This window comes from Triturus cristatus, chromosome 1_2, assembly GCF_964204655.1.
Source record: "Triturus cristatus chromosome 1_2, aTriCri1.1, whole genome shotgun sequence".
NCBI classification, from domain to species: domain Eukaryota; kingdom Metazoa; phylum Chordata; class Amphibia; order Caudata; family Salamandridae; genus Triturus; species Triturus cristatus.
The window spans coordinates 634,703,731-634,724,625 of record NC_140580.1 but is presented as its reverse complement, the minus strand read 5'-3'; positions in this window follow the sequence as shown (position 1 = coordinate 634,724,625).

The following is a 20,895-nucleotide window of genomic DNA, read 5'->3' as shown; positions in this document are numbered from 1 at the left end:
CATCCTTGATCTGTCTGGATCCCTCCTAGTTCAGTCCACTTCTTTATTTCTTCTGCTGTGGCATGTGTCTGTATGTCAATTACGTCAAGTGCGGGATCCTTAATTGTCATACACTGTGTTGGTGTCTGAACTATTGGCTTTGTCATGTCTAATGTGCGATTCTGAGCAGTCTGTTTAGCTGTTTTGTCAGCTAAATCATTGCCTTGAGAAATGGTATCAGTAACCTTCGTGTGTGCTTTACATTTCATAATCGATATAGCAGTGGGTAGATGTATTGCGTCTAACAAAGCATGAATGAGGGGTCCGTGCTGAATGTGGGCACCATGGGAGGTTAAATAACCTCTCTCTCGCCACAGCACGCCGAAGTCGTGTACAACTCCGAATGCATAACGTGAGTCAGTGTATACATTAACTTTCTTATTTGTGGCTTGAATACAGGCTTGTGTTAGAGCAATAAGTTCTGCTGCTTGGGCTGACAAAGTATCTATACAATTTGTTTCAATAACTTCAGTGTCTGTTGTGACTGCATACGCGGCCACTAAATCTCCTGTACTTGTTCTCATGCACGATCCGTCTACATACAACGTCAGGTCTGGATCTAACAATGGAACGTCTGTCAAGTCTTGTCTAGGTTTCGTCTTTATTTCAATGATTTCAACACAATCATGAGCTAGTGGGTCTGTTCCAATTACAGGTAATAGTGTAGCAGGATTCAATGTATTACACCGTCGGATCTCTATGTGTGGTTGAAACAATGTCAGTTCATAACCGGTAAGTCTTGCTATGGTCAAGTGTTGTGTTTGTGTTCGGTTCACAAGAACCTCTACTGCATGTGGTACTTGTACTGTCAATGGGTGTCCTAATACTATGGCATCGCTTTGTCTGATTGCTAAAGCTGTCGCTGCCACTGATTTCAGGCATGCAGGCAAAGCCTGAGCTACGGGATCTAATGTACTGGAAAAATAAGCACATGGCTTGCGTGATCCTGCTTGATCCTGAGTGAGTACTGACAAGGCAGTACCTTCGCGTTCTGTAACAAAAAGTGTAAAATGTTTGCTATAACATGGCGTTGCTAAAACAGGTGCTTGACATAAAGCTTTCTTTAAGCTTTCAAAAGCTTGTGTATGTTCCTGAGTCCAAGGGAGAACAGTCGATGTGGCTGCCTCCTGTGTGGTTAACTGAATGAGTGGTTTTGCTAGAAATGCGTACTGAGGGATCCACTGCCTACAATATGAAGTGAGGCCTATGAAAGCCCGCACCTCCTTCTGTGTCTGGGGTATTGACATGTTAGCAATTAACTGAATGCGATCTGGTGTAAGCTGCCTTCCCTCCTTGGACAGCGAGTGACCAAGATAAATAACTCGCTGAACACAGAATTGCAGCTTAGAAGGGGACACCTTGTGCCCCTTGTCGGCTAGGAAATGTAAAACTGTCAGAGAAGCCTTTTCACATTCTGGCTCGCTTCTTGCGGTGATCAGCAGATCATCGACATATTGAAGCAGTGCAGTATTGACTGGCATGTGGATACTGTCAAGTTCTCGTTTCAGTGCTTGGCTGTAGATGCTGGGGCTTTCTGTAAATCCTTGGGGAGCGCGTGAGAATTTAAAGCTGCGCCCATTTAAACTGAATCCGAACAAGTATTGGCTTTCCGGATCTATTGGGACGCTGAAAAAGGCATTCTTGAGATCGATTACAGTAAAGAATGTTGCTTCGGAATCAATTGCTGTCAACAATGATGATATATCAGGGACCACAGGGAATTGTGGTACAATACACTTGTTTAGTTCACGCAAATCAATAACCAATCGGTATACTGGTGGGGCAGTAGGGTCAGTTCGTTTAAGAATCGGAATTATCGGTGAATTACATATATTGGAGTCTGTTTCTATAACTACTCCCTGGGCAATCAGCTCATCAATGATTTTCAGCAAAGCCACTACAGCATCATGCGGTAACTTGTATTGTCGCATTCGTGGTAGTACCACTCCTGCTTTCAATGTAACTCGATAGGGTGTAATGTTCATGCAGCCAACATCCGTAGGGCCTTGTGCCCATAGATGTACTGGTAAAGTCTGTAGTCGGGGATCCATGTCTCTAGACACATAGTGACCTTTAAAATCACGCAAAAACAACCTTACTCCTTCCGGAGAACAACATATTATGGCTCCTAGTGCTTTCAGAGTTTTAATTCCTAACAGATTTTCTGGGCATGATTTAGTAAGCAATAAATCTGTAGTTCGTGTCAAAGGTCCTATCGTAAGTGGTAGAGGCTGTGATACTTCATTAACAATAGGTTTTCCCGAAAAACCAAGGGAAACATTTTGAGAGCCTGAGAGGGGTGCCCCTGGAACTTCACTACGTTTTATAGTTGTTCGACTTGCCCCTGTATCGAGTAAGAATTTTCTATCTTGACCTAATAATTCACTATGTACATAAGGTCCTTCTTGATCTACAGGAATCTCGATAAGCGGTAAGTCGACTTCCCTCTCTAGGCTGGTTCATGCGTAGCGCTGATATTCAGGGTATTCATACTGTGCAGTCTGATACATTTGTCGTGTTGTGGTTTGTGTGGCAGTAGCAGGCAACGGTGGTGCAGCTGGCACAAACTGTATGGGTTGCTGTGAGGCTGGCATGGACTGTTGCTGAACTGGCATGGACTGTCCATGCTGCATAGCTCCTTGTTCATTCTGATCTTGTCTAACTAATCGTGGTCTCTCTTTTGCAATACCCGTAGCTATATTACGTTTCAGGACTGGACAATCGTGTACATAATGGCCTAGTTGTTTACAGTAATTGCAGGTTCCTTTTACAGGAACTGCAGAATCACCAGAATGTGTCACACCCTTTTTGTGACCATCTGCTGGTACTGTCTGAGAAACTAGCATTTTCATTTTTGTATCCTTCATGCGTCTATGCTCGTGTTCTTGTTCATCCCTAATTCTATTGTGATGATACTGTAACATTTGTAGCATTTGCGACGGAGTGTTACTTTGCCAGGTACTCTCGAATTTCAATATTCTATTCTTCACTGGAGGCAATGCATTTTCCACCAATTTTGTCACAAATAAATGTGGATATGAGTCACTACTTGCTTTTATACCACTATTTATACCAAAACATTTTTCAAATCGAGCATAATAATCGCTTGTGTCTTCATCTTGCTTTTGTTTGCAGGCTGTGATTGCACCCCAATCTTCCTTTTTTGTAGTTAATAAACGTGGCAGTACCTGTACTAGTAAACCTGGTAACAGTTTAACTTTATCCCCGAGCCCCGAACCTGCAGTTCGGCTCCTTTCTTCCTCTGCTAATGCTGTCCAGTCTATCTTTTGGTCTCCTACTTCCCACTCTTTTTCTTTCAGTTTTTCATAAATGCCAGCAGGCAAAAGCACCTTTAATATCGTCATAATATCAGGAAAGGTGTACTCTCCCATCAGTAACATGTCTTTTATTTCTCGGTGGAAACCCGCTGGGTCTTTGTCATGACTAGGTACTACTTTCTTCATTTCTAATAATTCCATTTTTGATATGGGTGTGTAAACAAATACACGGTGAAACTCATTGTCTTCGCCTTTTATTGGGTGCACTTCTCGTAAAGGATTTTGTCTATCCATATAGTACGGCGTTCTTTCTCTGTGGGGCAGCGAGAGAGAATCCGGACTTACAAAAAGGACATACTGTTTACGTGACACTAATATCTCTTTAATTAGTTTATTACTAGAACCTCTCCATCTGTTTGTGAGTAGTTCCGTTAATATATCAGGTAAAGGACCAGGGTCAGCATGTTGGCACTTATATAATATGAGGAGTTGCTGAATCATATAGATTCCAGCTAAGCGTTGTTCATCTGTACTGAGATTGAGAAACGTGTGTGCTACGGTCTCATCACCGTATTTTTCAGGACTGTCAATCCAGTGAACGGCTGATCTGGCTAATTCTTGCTCATCCATGGAATCGAGGAGGTGGTAACCCCTTCGTTCTCGTAGTATCTTATCTGCGGCTTGAAACGAATGTTCAGGAGACTTCAGATTTATTACAGGCGTCGGATACGTTCTGCTATTATTTGGACATACAGAATGTATTGGATCAGGAAAACATCTAGCATTTTCACAGGATCTTCCTCTGCCTACATAGGCTATGGTCTCTGACTGTCTTGCGGAATTCCCTGATTCGGACACTTCATCTTGCTCAAACTCGTCTGTTCCCAATCTTTCTTCATGAATACGCTCTATTTCTTTACGGATTTTTCGGCACATGGCTATTATACAATTTTGCTTATCGTGTCTCCCTTCTGATATATTCTGACTCCATCTTGTAAGAATAAGCATTGCATTCGGGTCTACCCCCGGACGATCTTGATTTCTGATTATACAGTTTATGAGGAAACGTAACAGTTCCCCCTGTATCTCTACTTTCTGGAATTCCATAGCTCTGTTAATACATCCTGGATCTCGTCCTGTTTGAACAAAATGATATATGTTGTCTAGATGCGTAGTCATCCCTGGTAACCTCGCTAAATACTCTGCGGCTCGCCTGATACGTAATGATGCCAGGACCATTTCATCCTCTTTACCAACCACCGGGTCATATCTACAATTTACAAGGAGTTCCTTAAGCGTACGTTCACTTACGAATTTAGGTGTACGTGAATGTGCTGACTCTTGAAAGACAAGTTTATTTATTCTAGGTGGTGTAAAAGTACTGCTAGCACCTCCCGTGGCCCTATCTGGGGCGTCGGGTGTGAATGGGTTCGTTGAACGTGACACAGCAACTATGGGTGTCGATACCTCTGTAGAGTCGACTGCGGAGACAGATGCGGAAACAGATGTGCTTGCCGACGCTTGTGTCTGAACTTGCTGTTGCACGGGGACAGATACCTGATCCTGACGTTGAACCCCTCCGCCAGACGGTCTATGTGGTGCGGCGTTAGCATACTCGGGAGCTGCGTCATCTAGATATGAGGAAAGAAAAACATCTTCTGCGGTTCTGGGAAGCCCCTTTGGATGTACCTTAATTGGAAATAATGGGGGTGGCAAGTCTTTTGGTATCTCTGGAGCAGCCTTAGGTAATCCTTCGGCTAGTAGGGGATACATACCATTCATAAGAGCATTTCTTTGTCTATTTACTTGTTCTGATCTCACTCGGATACCTTCCTCAATTAATAGATTTTCTTGAACTTTATTTGAACTTTCTTTACTCCTCTCTTCTTGTCTACGTGCTTTTTCTGTTCGTCTATGAGATTCTTTACGCCATAACTCAACAGCGTCTTTCTGTGACTGTCTGACCTTTCTTTTCCATAACTCTTCCTCCACTTTCATGATGCACTCTGCATCCCAGGTTCCCGCTACGGGCCACCTTTGACTTTCCGGTAATCCCTTGGTATAATCTACCCATAGATCAAGAAACAATATGGCATCTAAGCCATGTTTATGGTACATAAAATGCCCTGGAGTGTCCCTAGGAGGAATAGGAACTGCTTCTTCAAGCACCCCTTTTCTGGTAGTAATCTGTCTTAACTTCGAGAAGAGCGGCATATTTACAACTGATCTGATACTTACTCTTGAATTTTCTTAATACGAAAAACACAATAAATGAACAGTGAACAATGAACAGTCATTCATACCACAATATGCAAGACATTTCTGAATACTTTAAACATTAAACATTAAACATTTTAACAATGATCGACAATGATGACAGTCTGCCTAACTAATCACCACGCTGAATTCTTGACAATAACTGAATACTTCGGAATACTTGATATACTGCTAAACAGTACATATACACTGCTAAACAGTGCAGACCGGATTTGTGTACCCAAATCCGTCTTGACCGGCACAACCTATGTGCGCGTCAACACGCCTCCCCGGCGATGGTACTCACCGAGTAGCTCCTTGAAACGGAAGGCCTCAGAGAATGGACAGGACTCGATACGGACAGCGGACCCTCTGGACATCGGGACTTCGGAAAACCTGGTGGGCCTCTGTATACCTCGGATCTTGCTCTCTCAGCTAGGCTCTGGTCGGGATACTTCGCACTTCTCACCGCCTCGTCTGGGTTGATCGCAGCCTCAGTCGCCCCCGCTTGACCGGAGGGAGCTTACAGGAAATCCTGCTGGTACGCGTTTATGGTCCGTCCAGCTGTGGCAGGAGACCGGGCCTGCAACGCACCGCCGGCGCGTGAGATGAGAAAGTGTCCCTATTCGGGCGCCATTCTGTGGTAAATAAAATATACCGGACTGAATTTCATACGGGATCTTAAATAAAGTAAAATAGCTCAAAATAACAAGAGGCAGAATCCGTGGTATAAGAGGTTTTCTAAATGGGCTTTATTCCATTCAAAATGGCCGACTCGAGTCGCGGCCTTCAGGTTCCGTCACCACGAGGGTTCAGGAAGTGAAGTACAATAATTCATTGACAGACATGTATTTTTATAATAAGTGCATTACAATGAAACGAATGTAAAAGGCGTAACATTTGATAAGAAAAATGACGTGACAGTGACATAATCGAAACTAGGCGTAACAAGGAATAAAAGAAACATGATTGGTTTGTATTATCAGACATAGGTGGATCTATAAGATAATACTTGGCATAGATGCGCGCGCAGCAGCATGACGTGTAATTGACGTGCAACTAGGGGGTGAAGGGGACTTGACATTTAGCTCTACATGTGGAGACGAGAAGTCTGGGGGGTCAAGTCAACCTAATCCCAAATCATATCTACCATCCTATGTTTGGAGAACTATGTTATCCACAAGGAAGGACTCTCGGACAGAATCTATTCTATGCTAACTGTGTGTGCGTGTACAAGCGTCTAAGTGTCTATATGAGATGCGAGGGGCAGAAAACTTTCCATGGCAGCAGGACTATGAATCACTTGCAGGAGGACGGAAAGGCTGAGTCCTTGCTTGTGAGCTAAAGGAAATGTTTACCTAAATCACTTGACAGGAATGCATCGGCTGAAGAGCAAAATAGATAATTCGAAGGTGAAATACAGCTTCTTGGCAGGCATGCGAAAACTGGCCGAGGCAGGCACCGTTAGCTGCACAGGGAGTAGGACAAAGTTCATGGATACAGATGCGAGCTCAAGCTGAAGCTGTCAAAGACAGAGAGCAGGGAAAGGCTTTGAGGACAGAATCGGGCCTACTTGCCTGAACTGTAAAAATGGAGTAACTTAGCCATATAAAGTCGGTGGCCTTTCATACCTAGGGATCGAATATCCAGCCCATTGATGGCGGATCTGACAGAGAGCATGTCGACGGAAGACACACATATGTTTGCGTCTTAGAAACTGGAACTGGAGGGAACATACATGTACTTGTAACATGCATATAGAACCGTTGGGGTCCAAGATAGGGGACATAACTGATCAGGAAAATCCACATTTCCACAATATGGTGCAATTCATTTTGCACAGTAAGTCCCTTCTAAGCAAATTTACAGGGCTTGAGTCACAGACCACAAATTTATGCATTTCTTTAAAATTTCCAATTCGCACCTCCATTGGTTCTGTGATCGTGGTTCTAATCAGTTTATTTGAAACACCTACAACTTGGATGTTCTCTCCCGAGAGGGGTAGGTTAGGAAAGTCTGCTGTTCTTACAGTAGACCTGGTAACACCAGTATCCTCCCCCCTCAGGCACCGTCATTCTTGATCATAATCAATTAGCAGATCCTGCAAAAGAAACTGTGATCTTACCACATCCTTCTGGAAATCCGGCGTCCACACTGTACTTGGCTTGACTCACAAAATTTGACTTAGGGGCAAGTGGCAATTGACTCTGAAGATCTATACCCTGTTGCTGATGACTCATTAACACCTCATTCTGCATCCGTGGATTTAAATTTTGATTCAGGGCATTATTAATTTGTATAGCTTTACACTTGTTCTTCCAATGCCACAACTTCCCGCACCCGTAACAGAGAAATTTCTTCTTTGCCTCTTCCCGATTTAATCTTCCCTGTGACTTTCCCCCATTATTGTCACCTTGACCTTGTGCTCTTCCTTGATTTTCTGACTGTTTATTTAATTGGAGCTCTTGTTGTTCAGCTAATTTTACTTGAGCCCACATTACTTTTTCTTCTAGGGCTTTTCATTTGTTGTCAATTTCGTCCCCACAATATTTAGCATATTTTAATATCTCATCGATGGGATTCGATTGCCAACACAGCATATGCTGCTTAATCATTTGAGATATATCCAATCTCAGCCCAGACACAAATCGGTACACAAAATAAGTCATGTCTTTGTTTTCTAAGCTTTCAAACCCACTATACTGTTTGAACACCTGTAAAAGACGTTCGTAGTAGGCATGCACAGACTCATTTTTTTCTTGGATCGTCCTATCTATTTTTACCCAATCAGTTTCTTTCGGGGGGATTTTACTCTTCAGAAAAGTGATCACCTGATGATATTTTTTCATTACATCTTCTGACGGGGCCCCTGTTTTTGAGTCTCTTGGATATTCCTCACTAGGCCAATCTACAGTAATTTTACACTCTGTCCACAAATCCGCAGGTACCACTATGTCAAACAGACCATCCAAATCCTTTAATAAAACCTTTGAAACTTTCACAAACCTCTCAACTTGTCTGTACCACTCCACTGGTTTCTCTCTCATTTTTGGGAAATCATTTGTAAATGACAAAATATCCTGTCTATTCCATGGCACATGTACGTACCCCCCTCCGGGTACTTCTCTCATTGGATACAACCTCTCAGCCTTTTCTGTTTCTCTCATGGCATATTCAGATGTTGTTCGATTTACCTGTGCTTCTTCCTTTTTCTTTGCCCATCTAACTTTCACCACTTTTGCAACAGAAATAACAATTCCCTAATCTGTAACTTTCTTCCAGACACATTCATGTTTTCCAAATCCTTATGAGAAAATTCTGCTCTATATGGTTTCTGCAACATCTTTGATTTCCCTATGTTAATTCCCATTTCCGATGCCAAATTTGTCAATTTCTCATGGAATGCCTTTGTGTTTCGTGTAATCCTTCTACAAATAAACAGTAATTCTTCCTCACTGTATGTGTTTAACCTGTTTAGACCCACATTACCAGCATACATTTTTTCCAATTCTACTCTCAATTTGAAAATGTCTAATATTTTTGGCTGAGACTTTGGCTTCTCTATTTCTTGAGACCATCTCTCTATATCTTCTGGGGTTACTATGGTGGCACTTCTAGTTCCTGTTGAGGTTTCTTGTCTAACCTCCTTTGAACAACTGGGTAAAATTCTTTTCAGGGTTTCCATCATCGGCTCTCTAATGGGCAAATCCATCAATGATATTACTGATTCACATTCACTTGCTTGATCATCTATTATTATCTTTTCTTTTCTAGGTTCTATCCTTGGGGTAGGCATTACAGGAACTTTAGGACAGTTTGATTTTTCTCCATACAATGGAACTACCGGACTTATTGTTACTGGTATGGTCAATGCTTCGGGATGTGCATTTATCTGAGCTATTCTCAGAATCAATTTGTCTCTATTTTTATTTATTGCTCCCCTTTCCTTTTCCTGAAGCACCCTATCTGATGTGTCATGTACTGTCTGGGGAACCAAATGTGTTCCTATCATTGGGGCACTAGGGGTCATTCTATTGAAAACATCATTATAAGGTGGAGGACTTTTCATCAATATGTCTTCTAGGTATCCCTCTTCTATTTCTCCGCTACCTAACATGGTTAAGTGCTTAGTTTTACATTTACCTCCTGTCTGCTCTTCTGATGTTAACACAGGATATAAACCTTCTGCTACCATGGCCTGTCTCCATTGTTTCATTTGACTATCTCTAGTCTCTCAAGGAAATTTCGGGTAATATTTGCTTAAGGTCCTGTTACTTTGGGGTCCGTCACGTTCAAAGGCTTCCATTTCCCATTCTTCTTAAAGCCTCATATTGAGTCAATCTAGGTCTGGGTTCTAACTCATGCATCCGTGTTCTTAAATTGTACAATATTCTTCCATTAAAGCTTCCGTATTCAGGAAATGCTAATATTCCATCATCTTTTGTGTATTCTACCCAATTCTAACCATACACAGGTATGATAGCCTCTCTCCACCATCATGTATGATGCAGGCGTATTTGGAGGAGGAATGAGAATCCCCTCTCTACTATTAATGGGTTTGTCCTTTTTAAAATAATTCTTAACCTTTGGCATAAATGTCATTTTTCTCTTTTCTCCGTGCATTGAGTGCTTGTGCTTGTTAAGGTACTGCTCGTAAGCAAACCCTATATATCTTCTATCTGGTTGAGTCCCTGTTAAAGTTGGATCATACATGCAAACTCCACTATCTATTATTATTCTTGGGATTTCTATTTTGTCAACCAATCAGACGCTTGCTTTAATTCCCCCCCAAAAATTCTCCAATACCAGCGCATTTTCTAGTCTGATTACCAATCAACTTTTACTCTGCTTGCTTGCTCAGCCAATGCTTGTGCGGCTTTTCTGTGACGTCAGTATCACTCCTTACTACTGACCCCTCCTTCACAAATTTCGCATCAACTACATGCCGCTGTTTCAACAAATCCCAGCGCGGCTCTCAGTGACGTCAGTGCAGCACCCGCAACTGACCTCTCCTTTACAAGGTAATGCAAAAACGTATTTTCTCACAAATCTTCACCCAAATTTCATTAATTAAACAACGTATAAACATTCTCTATTGTGTCTGACTAATTCAAAGCATAGTAGAATTTCTTTCACTGCGAGTAAACCCCTCCCGCTTACTCTTCACACACTATGAGTAAAACCTTTCCGCTTTACTCTTCACACAAGCATCAGAGAACCTGCTACTCCTTCAGAATTATCCTTTCTAGGTGATATAATACCAAACTTTCACCAGCGAACTCCTCGCTATCAACTATTCTTACTAACATACAAGAAATTATTCCCTAATGTAGTGCTTCTAGTCCTGCATAACTTTCAGCACTTTCTCGATCCAGACCAATAACCTCACTGCAGTGTGGCTTCCACTTACAACCCGCTATTCAATATTTCCGGGAATTTCCAGACAACATAAAGTAATACTTAACAGGTTTTTAGTTAACACATAAATCAATCATTCAAAATTTCACATACAATCCTTACCTAACTAAGGGGCATATCAACAAGGGCTTTATCTCTGCTTTTTTGGCTTTAAAAGCCAAAAAAGGAGAGATAAAACTAGCGCCCTATCAACAACAGGGTGCTAACATGCAAATTTGCATGTTAGCACCCTTTTACTCTACGCTTCCCCTTGCATCTCTAATGAGATGCAAAGGGGGCGTTCCAGAGTAAAATAATAGGAGAAATGTCGCTAAGCGACATTTCTCCTATTATCAAGAATGTCGCTAACCCTGTTAGAGACAAAAAAAGCAGCGCTAACCGCGGTTAACGCTGCTTTTTTACGTCTGGTATTTTTCTGACTTAGCCATGATATCCTATGGAAGGAGGATATCATGGCTAAGTTTGCCTGTCCCTATCAACAAGGTAACGTGAGATTATCGCAGGGTTTCCAGCGATAATCTCACGTTAGCCTGTTAGGTGAGGATTTTTATCGCTATTGAGATAAGCGTTGCTAATAGCACGCTATCTCAGCGATAAAAATTCACGCTAGCCGGCGATAATTATCCTAGCGCTAAGTGGGCTTAGAGATAATTATCGCCGGTTGTTGTTGATATGCCCCCAACTATGCTAACCATGCCTCTGCTACCAAGAAAAACGGATGCAGTGGAGTTTACCAGCTCTATACATACATACACACAACACTCATTTGGGCCCATATACATTCATACACTCAATCAGCTAGCAAATATCCGCTGTTCATCAATTTTATTTTACCCTAGGAAACCTTTACACCAGTATTCTTACCATTCCTGCCTTATGAGTAAATGCACATTCGAAAGCTCAAGTACTAGATTAGAATAGGGAGGAAATAATATAATACATTTATCTTTATTCAAAGAACCACAGACTCAGAAGGAGTTTTAAAAGTTTATCTGAATTAATAATTTTGTGAGTCAAATCAGAACACACATGGAAATGCCAGAATTCTCCATCAGGGAAAATAGTACAGTTAGCTTATAATCAGTTGCATCAATTAAATTCTTGCCATGACAGTTCCTGAGGAGAGAAAGAATAGAGAGCAAGTACGGAGCATTTACCCCACAATTATATTTATCTAGAATGGTGTGAGGACCCCGACATAAGAGTGTCAAAGATTCAAGACAGGTTCAGGGCAAGGAAGGTGACCTCCTCTAGTGTAACACCAGCGTTACACCCCTCTCTGGTGCTACTCTCTCTGGCTCGGGCTCATCCAGACCCCTTCCTAGATGTGCCTCCTCGGTTGTTCCAAGAATATCCCTAGTGTTGGATTCTTCAGTCAGATTGCAGCAAAATCGGGCAGCATAGCATCAGCATTTCAGCATCAAGTGTGTCAAGTGTGTCTAACTATCTAGAACTTACCTCTGTTATACCAATTCAAATGTATGATCCACCCCCAAATGGTTCAATTCCATGTTCGCCCGCAATTTGATTGGGCCAAGCAGTGGGGTGAGGACATTACTCCATACTAAGTGCAATAATTTCTTTTGTCCATTGTCTGGTCCCCCGCCCCTTAATTTTAATACCCACAAGCTTTATTCCCACAAGCATTTCATATGTGGATCGATAAGTCTGTAATACAATGTTGCGTCTTCTTCCTCTTGTAGGGTCAAGAGTTCTTCTTCCAATGTTCTTGCTGGGCTTAGGGTTTGGCAGTCACCCAATGAGTTAATCGGTTTCAGGACAAGCAGAAGTCACGCAGGCGTAGTTGCCACAAGGAAACAAAGACGGGGTCACCCTGCAAGGCCCAAATATGAGCTATATACCACTTATTTCTACTCTAACCCCATTTACTTAATACATCTTTTGCATTAATAGTTTAGTAAAACTTGCATAGGTTAATTTCAGCACGGCATGTGCGTTAGTGCGTTACTTTAAAGCAGCCATATTAAAAGCTATTGCGCAGCTGCAAAGATTTCCCCCCAAGCGACAGAAGACGTCATACTACGTAGACATAGTGGACGCATGCGCAGAAGAGTTCCCGCATTTTTGGCAGCCATTTTAGGACACTAGGGTTATTCATTAGTGAAGCACATAGAAAAGCTTCCCCTAGATACAAGATGTAAAATGTGGTGCAGAATTAATATTCACGAACATGTTGACTACAATGTTACAGGTTATTCGAGAGGATTGCATACAAGCAAGTTTCTTTTTATACGAAACCTTGCTCCATCAGTATGTGCCAGATTGGTAAGACTAGCCTAAAGGGACTATTTTGCGAAAGTGTGGCAATTGATCAGAGAGTGTAAGGCTCCCTATCAGTGTCTTTTATTGACCGTAAACCAATAGCCACCTACGAAAGCACTATTGATGAAATCGTCCCTCCATTGGCAAGGAAACTTCATCTTCAATTCAGGTATGGAACTTTCCCAATAAAATCATTCATGTGCAGATGGCAGTAGGAAAAAGGTTTTCTGAATCGCTGAGCCATGTTTTTTTTTTTTGCTGCCGACCTTTGATAAGAATTATTCGATGTTAATGAAGTAATGGGGGGGCGGGTTAGGCTGTAAATTTTATCTGTGGCTTTAGTCCTCTGCTATTTTAAGATAACTGTTGTGACATGAAATTTCTGTGGCTTCTATATCGTGTATTTTAACAGCTAACTTTTATGTACTAATATTTATCTGTGTATTGTTATGTATGTTTCTATGCTTTATGATCCATAGTGATCAAAATAAAGTCGATGATGATGATGATGATGATGAATATTTAGAAATATATGTTAAAATAGTATTAGTGTTTGCGTTTTAGCGAGGTTACATGGTGTTGTTTAGTATATGTTTTTTAAAGTAGGGTTCTTGCTATTGAGCCGAGATATGGTAGGCTTGGGTTGTTAGTAAAGAGTCTCACTATGAATGCTAGAAGTTTTTGCATTTGTTTAGTTAATTTGTAGATTTTTTTGTTTATGTTGGATTAGGAATTGTTCTATTTTTAGCTCGTATCAAGAATTTCTAGGAATGGGGATTGTAGGGCAATTTCTTCCAAGTGTTCCTTGGAAGAAGTTATGCCACCCCTCCACTGCATTATTTGTCCATGCTTTTGTAGACGTTCTACCATGAATTTGATACTTGGGTTGGCATAATTCCATTAGTGGAGCTAATTTTGTTTCATGTTGTTGGTAATAGGAGAATCAATCAGCATATCAGATACTTTAATGGTTTCTGGTATAGGGACATTTTAAAGCTATAAGCTTTTTTATTTCATGTGCAAAATCTTGGTTAGTTGCATATTCTATGTTCAAGATGAGTTTTTCTAGGTGCATCCATATGTACTGGTTAAAGTGGTAGTAGCACCCCTGAATTGTAGTGTATGGGTAGTTTTAAAGTATGGTCAGCATCATTGCCTGTTCAATATCTACGATGAGTTTTGTGGGTTATAATTGTTGGTTTGTTGTTTTATGTGTGTTAGCATTTTATTGTAAGTTGCACTTTGTTAGACACAGTGCATATACCAAAGGGATGTTTGTATTTTCATAGTGAGCGTATATTGTTTATATTTCAATGAATGGTGGAGGGCACACATTGAAAGTGCCATCCATCATCCATGTGTTACGTTATGATAATGGTAAGAAATTGTTATTAGATGCATATATGATTAATATTTTAATGGTATTCAGGTTGTCATGTAATAAGCAGGGTCTTTTTCTGTGTGATTAGTAAGTGTTGGTGTATACCTATACCTTCATATTTTTTAGGTGCTACATGTATTTTCCTGGCTGTTCTACATGCTCTTGCAATTCATCTTTTTATGGATCACAGCACAAGAGAGATAGGTTGCTGCTTGGTCAGGAACAGTTGGTATAATCTTCTTAAATGTTGTGAGCTCATACTGGCATCTTTTAGGTCCTGTAAAATATTTCTGACTTCAGTTTCCGTAATATTAGGGGCATGGCTATGTTCTTTATCATTTTCAACTATTTCTTTATTAGTGTTTGTCCTGCCATAGTTTGTGTTTGAATAATATTTGGTGCACTTCCACAATTTTTTCTCACTGGTGATGCTCAAATACTTTAAGTATCTTCAATTCTGATGTTTTTGTAAAGCGTGTAGCTATTCAACTGGACGTCCCAGCGCTGAAAACAACAGCACCAGCCAGAGTATCAAGTGTACTTTGGAACATTATAGGGCTTTATAACAGGATGGTTTTAAGAAGCTTCCTGGACCTAACTTCCAACTGTTTAGATCTCTGGTCTACAGGGATATTGTTCCAAAGTTTGGATACTAGATACTCAAATGAGCAGACACCATACCTCACTCTCCTGAATTTGGGTACTGTCTAAAGTCCTTGTCTCAGACCGCAAAGGTCTCTTCGGGATGTAGGGTGATATCAGTTTACGGGCATGTAATGGGTGTGCCTCTTCCATGTAAAATCCGATGGGCAATACATAGGGCCTTGAAATGAATCCTTTTCTGAATTGGCAGCCAGTGCAAGGCCTATTGATGTTTGGAAATTTTGTGTAGAATCCTGGCAGCAGCATTCTGGATTACTTGAAGTCTTTTGATGACATATTTTGGGCTCCCTATATAAAGGGAGTTACCATAGTCTAGCCTTGAGCAGATTTAGCCCTGCACCGACACTCTCTTTGTAGGTTGTAGGAGCCAGGTCAGTGCTCTTCTGAGAGTTCTTGGAATGCTGAAGCAGAAACTAGCCAATTTCGGGGTCTGCATTTCCATTTTAAGCTTATCGTCTTTCCAGAAGCCAAGACCTTTTACTGCCTGGGTAGGCTTGGGTTTATCCCCTAGGTATTCCAGTCAGTCAAGATCTGTGCATCTTGCGGGGTTATTTATGGCCACCAGAACCTCTGGCATTTCCCCATTAAGTTTTAGACCACTCAGTGACCACCTTTAGACACTGACTTAGTTGGGCGGATGTATGACTCACATCAGGAGTGAGGGCTATGATAATTTGTGTGTCATCAGCATATGACACAAGATCTAGGCCATGCGAATAAACAATTTCTGCCATGAGGAGCACATATATATTGGAAAGCATGGGGCTCAGGGAAGACTACTGTGGAACCCCACACATAAGTGGAAAGACGGCTGAAGAGAAGACTTCCTCACACGCCTGGAAGCTACTGTTTTCCAGAAAAGCTTCATGCTAATTTATGGCATGCTCCCTAATTCCAACGTCCTTCATCCTCTGGATGAGGGTTGACTGGAAAACGGTATTAAAAGCCACACCCAGATCCAACATAATCATTGTATCTGAACCACCCTGATCCAGGATGGTCCGCATTTCCTCAGTGGTAACTAGTAATGTGGCCTCCGTGCTAGTACCCCGCCTAAAACCTGTTTGCGAGGGGTGAAGGATGACATGGGCTTTTAAAAAGTTGGTTAGGTTGGCATTAAAATGGTTTCCCACAATGTTTCCTGATAGTGGGAGAAGTGATATAAGTCTGTCATTTTCCACCAGCAACAGGTTAGCTGTCGGTTTTTAAAAAAGTGGTTTTACTATTGCCTGCTTCCAGGCTGAAGGGAGCACCCCACTCTCCAAGGAAAGATTAAGGACCTCCATTAGCAGAGTCTAAGGATACTGCTGCCTTTTAAAAGTACGCCCAGTGGTGCTGGTTCAAGAGGAGATACTGACTTTAAAGATTTTAAGATTGACCCCATGGTTTCTAAATTGAGAGCGGGGAATGCAGTTAGTGTCAGGCCATTCCCCAGTCTTTTCGGGAGGTCTATGTTTGATGTAATTGGGGAGGGAAGGAGGATACAAATTTTGATCACTTCGTTCTGGAAGAAATTAGCAAACATATTGCATCAGTCTTTTGATGATGGGCAGTCTATAGGGCTAAGAGAGACTTTCATCAGAGAATTCACAATCTTGAACAATTCTTTGGGGGAGTTTGGTGAATTCTTGATTGTATCCTTCAAATATATCGTTCTAGCATGCCTTATTGCAAGTTTGTACTCTCTTATAGCTGTTCTATTTCTGATCCTGCTGTGCTGGGGTTGTAATATGAATTCCTCCATTCCCTTTCCCTTTTTTTTTGTTTGTCCTTTTAATCTTGTACGCTCAGGGGTTATACCACGGGGCCCTGTTTTTTGTCTGATTAACTTTTCAGGCTTTATTAGGGATTAGCTGATCCAGGGAGTCATTTATCCAGCTCCCTATATATATTATGCCTTTCTGTTGTATCACCTTTTCAAGTGGTTGCAGACTCTGTAAGGGCCATCACCAATTCCCTGCTATCAAGCTTAGACCAGGATTACCTGGTTTTTGTAGGGAGGGCTGTTTTGATTTTCTATTTGGAGCATCAAGCCCAATAGGGATTATGTGATGATCTGACCATGATATAGAAATAGCATCCTCTGTGGTCAAGTTGGAGACATTCGAAAACACACGGTCTAAAAGATGACCATGGATATGAGTTGAACCATCTATGATTTGCCTTAACTGCAGTGCCTCTAGGTCTTGAACTAACCTATTGGCATTTTCACAACCAGAGACTTCAAAATGAAGATTAAGATCCCCTAATAATGTAATGTTAGCTTTGTGAAGGCAGCATTCTGCCATTATATCAAGAAATGTTTGAACAAACTGCAAAGCTGCCCCTGGGGGCTTTCACATAGGGGTGGGCGGAATTTGCGTAACCGCGTTACGCAAATCTCCGCGAAACGGTAAAAAATCTCCGCGAACACGCAGAAATTCCGCGAACACGCGGAATTGCTTGTTCGCGATACTTTTTTCTTGTTCGCGATCGCTGTTTGCGTGCTCGGGGTGAAATATCTCGCGAACACGCATATTGAGAACGCGAACAAGCAAAACATTTCGCGAAGTCGCGGAACGCAGATTTTTGGGCAATTTCGCGTTCTCCGCGGAACGCGAAATTACCCAAATTCCGCAAATTCCGCGAACGGAACGGAATTTACCGCCCAGGCCTACTTTCACATCACAATGCCTGAGAAAGTGAAAGTAGGCAAACGTTCTATTGAGAACTGCATACTCTCACAGCCAGTAATATTGATGGGTGAAAAAGCCCCCCTCAGTTCCTTCTTAAATATTATAGCTACCCTTCCCCCTCTTTTGTCTTTCCTGTTGTAGTTTGCTATAGAATAGCCATAATTATATCTGGGGTTGATTCTTCTTTCAGCCATGTTTCGGTTAGACTACCTTCCTTGGACCTTTTTTGGCCATATCAGAACCATTGTTTTTCTAAAACATTAATCTAACCCATCTTCACATATCGGGGTCCCCTTGTTTACCTTACTACAGGTTTTGGTTAAGAACATGACATCTGGCCTTCTCTGTAATTTAATAACATCATTCCTTTTTAGGGGCTGATTACAATCTCGTCCGGAAAGCATTCCTATTGAATCGGTTCCGGAATGCTTCGAATCGGGGGAGTCCGACCGAGCAATTTGGATGTGTTCCGAATGAGAGCACAGGCTTGATTTGAAGAAAGGGATGGGTGGGGAAAATCGTGCTCCCTGTGGCGGGCACCCCATGGTGCCTGCCACACTGTGCACGGTTGGAAAGGGGGGGCTCCTTGGGTACATTCAGGGGACCGATTAGGAAGGCCCTGGATGAAGAGGGGCGTGCTAGGGGACCCCAAAGACAGATTCTGGTAGCAGATGTGTTCCAGAGAAACTGATTCGGAACAGCTGTTCGAATTGGTCATCGTAATCTCTCGCTCAGAAACCAAGCCCATAGAGTTGTGCGATTCGGCTCCGAAAGACTCGACCTGTCTGAATCCCTTTCGGAACCGATTTGGACTGCCCTAACAGTTAATAGGCATCGTAATCAGTCGTTGGGAACTGTGTACGATTCGGTCGGACACAAGAGTTCCGAATCTGATTCGGCAAACCCGAATCCGATTCCAAGCCCTTCCGAACGGCATCATAATCAACCCCTCAAAGTATTTTTCTGTGTCTGACATTTTATCTGTGAGTATTGAAAATAAATTTTAATTAAGCAAAAAAATCATGTGATGTTATATTTGTTTTAACATTTTTACATTGCTGGTGGATATTTTACCTTAAGTTCTAGATGGCGTCCTTAATTATTTTTAGATGTAGATTTTTGCTTTTGAGGTCTATCTGGTGTTCTTTTTGGCACAGCTTTTTTTTGTTGCTATCTGTTGAGAAGAAAAGTTTGTTAATTCTGTTGTTTTATTTTTTATTTTAAATTCAGTAAGGGGTTTGTTTGTTTTATTTTTAGAATTTGTTAAAGGTTTAATTTAATTTTATGGAACCATTCCGTTTATTTAAGAGGATCCAACACGTCATTAACACAGCTTAGTGCTTACAACCCTCAGCCGGCAGCGTATATCAGATGTTGAAGTTTAACACAGCTTCATGCCTACAACCTGGAGGCTAGCAGTGATAAATGGATCATAATGTATAAAATCAAAAAAATTCAACTTAAGCATGTAAAATAACAACCCCTTCCCAATTCTCTATCCTCCCTCCCACCCAGTCTCCGCACCAGTCATTTAACCGTCACAAGGAAATTGTGGACCTTTAAGGACCTGTGTTGAACTGTAGTTCCTCCCTGGGGGGGTGATAACGAATCTTTCCCGCTCCCTGGGAGTAATCGCAGTATTTGAAAGTATTTGGGGCAGGTGATTTCCCGAAATTCTGTCGAGAGGATATGGATGAAAGGTACCCAGAGCTCAGTATATGTTTCCCCTTTGTGGTCTACTATTAGGGACATGCGTTCCATTGCTAATATTATCCACAGTTTATGTAGCCATGCCGGGATATTCGTGGTGCCCCATTGGGCCAGGATTGTTTGCTGCGCTGCCAGCTAGTGCAATCTGTCTACCTCTCAGGGAACGTAGAGGGAACCTTGGAGGATTCGGTGTTCCTAGGATGGTGTACGCTGGAAAGCGAGGAATAGTGGTATCGAATGCCTTATCTTTATCATCTAACACTAGTGCCCAGAAGCGCATCAGTTTGGGACAGTGCCATAGCAGGTGAATTAGGGAGCCTGTTTGTCCAATCCCCGTCCAACGTTTCTCTGAGCATCCTTTATCCCAACTGTGAATGCAAGCTGGTGTGAGATACAAGTATGTAATCACTTTGATGGTTGATTCTGTTCCAGCTGTACTGTGCGCTGTGTGGTGCGCCCTGTAGTGTATGTCTGCCCATTCTTTATCAGAGAGTGTGGGTCCCAGTGCTTCCTCCCACCACAGTTGCCCTTTGGTTCGCCATCCCTCCTTGCCCATGAGCTCAGAGATGAGTGTTGGTCGTTGTCTTTGCACACAAGCCATTTTACAAAAGCTTGTGAGTGGTTATGAGGTCGTTTGATATTCCAGAGAGGTCACCAGGTGATGGAGTTGGAGATAGTGGAATGCATCGGCTTGGGGGACTAAATATACCTGCTTTAGCTACTCAAAGGGATTTATCCCATTGGGGTCGTACAAGAAACCCACCCATTTGCTACCCTGCTCTCTCCATCTGTTGAACACTTCTGAGTTGCGGCCTGGGGGAAAACTGGGATTGTCCACTATTGGGGACATTGGTGATATTGGTGATGTAAATGTTGTTAGCCCCTTTATGCAAGCCGTGCTATCCCAGTCTTTTTGAGTGGAAGATGTTACTGGGGAGGAATACAGACCCCACGCTCTATATTTGCATGATAGCCATGCTTCTTGCCATATTTTACTCCAGTGACTTTTTGGTCCATAAACGAATAGTGTTTTTAGGATAGAGGGTGGTTCTACTCAACTATATAGCGGAGGTGTGACACTTTTGGATATCTATTGACTAGTGGGAGCCCTACACCACTCTTGTTTGGGCTGCGCTAGTTGAACGATCGGTAAGCACGGTTTCTTGCCTCCCCAAACAAATTTATTAATTGC